This window comes from Austrofundulus limnaeus, unplaced genomic scaffold (genome assembly GCF_001266775.1).
Source record: "Austrofundulus limnaeus strain Quisiro unplaced genomic scaffold, Austrofundulus_limnaeus-1.0 Scaffold5304, whole genome shotgun sequence".
In the NCBI taxonomy this organism is placed as follows: domain Eukaryota; kingdom Metazoa; phylum Chordata; class Actinopteri; order Cyprinodontiformes; family Rivulidae; genus Austrofundulus; species Austrofundulus limnaeus.
In genome coordinates this window covers 7474-7906 of record NW_013957706.1, presented here as the reverse complement: position 1 = coordinate 7906, position 433 = coordinate 7474, and the positions used below count along the sequence as shown (strand labels likewise).

At 34.9% G+C, this 433-nt stretch overlaps 1 non-coding gene across 1 annotated transcript; it reads right to left on the bottom strand.

Annotated features, from left to right (window-relative positions):
* Positions 1-85: 85 nt before the first annotated feature.
* On the bottom strand, positions 86-159 carry trnat-agu (transfer RNA threonine (anticodon AGU)). The gene has a single exon. It is a non-coding gene; the product is annotated as a tRNA-Thr (tRNA).
* Between the last annotated feature and the right edge of the window lie 274 nt (positions 160-433).

Genomic DNA, 433 nt, shown 5'->3' with positions numbered 1-433 from the left:
TGGGTTTATGAAGGCATTTTTAACACATAAGTATTAAATCTTTCTGAAGTTGGAGTAACAGCTAAAATAATTATTAGTTGCAATCAGGTACTGTTGGGATTTGAACCCAGGATCTCCTGTTTACTAGACAGGCACTTTAACCAACTAAGCCACAGTACCATGTAAAATTGTATACACAGGTAGACTTTCGGTATTTTATGTCACCAAAGCATTATTAGTAAGAATAATAATCACAGCCGCAGAACTTGAAGGAGAATTAATGCACCTTTGAGGGTTTTTGGAAAAAATAACCAAAGGAAAGCATGTTGCTCCCTGTAGTTTTTATTAGACATAGGAACTGCTATTACTGATAGGCTTCATGAGGAAAATTTTCATGCCTAAAATTTCACATCAAACTGAAGGAGGACAAAGTTTTAATACTTCTGTTTTGCTG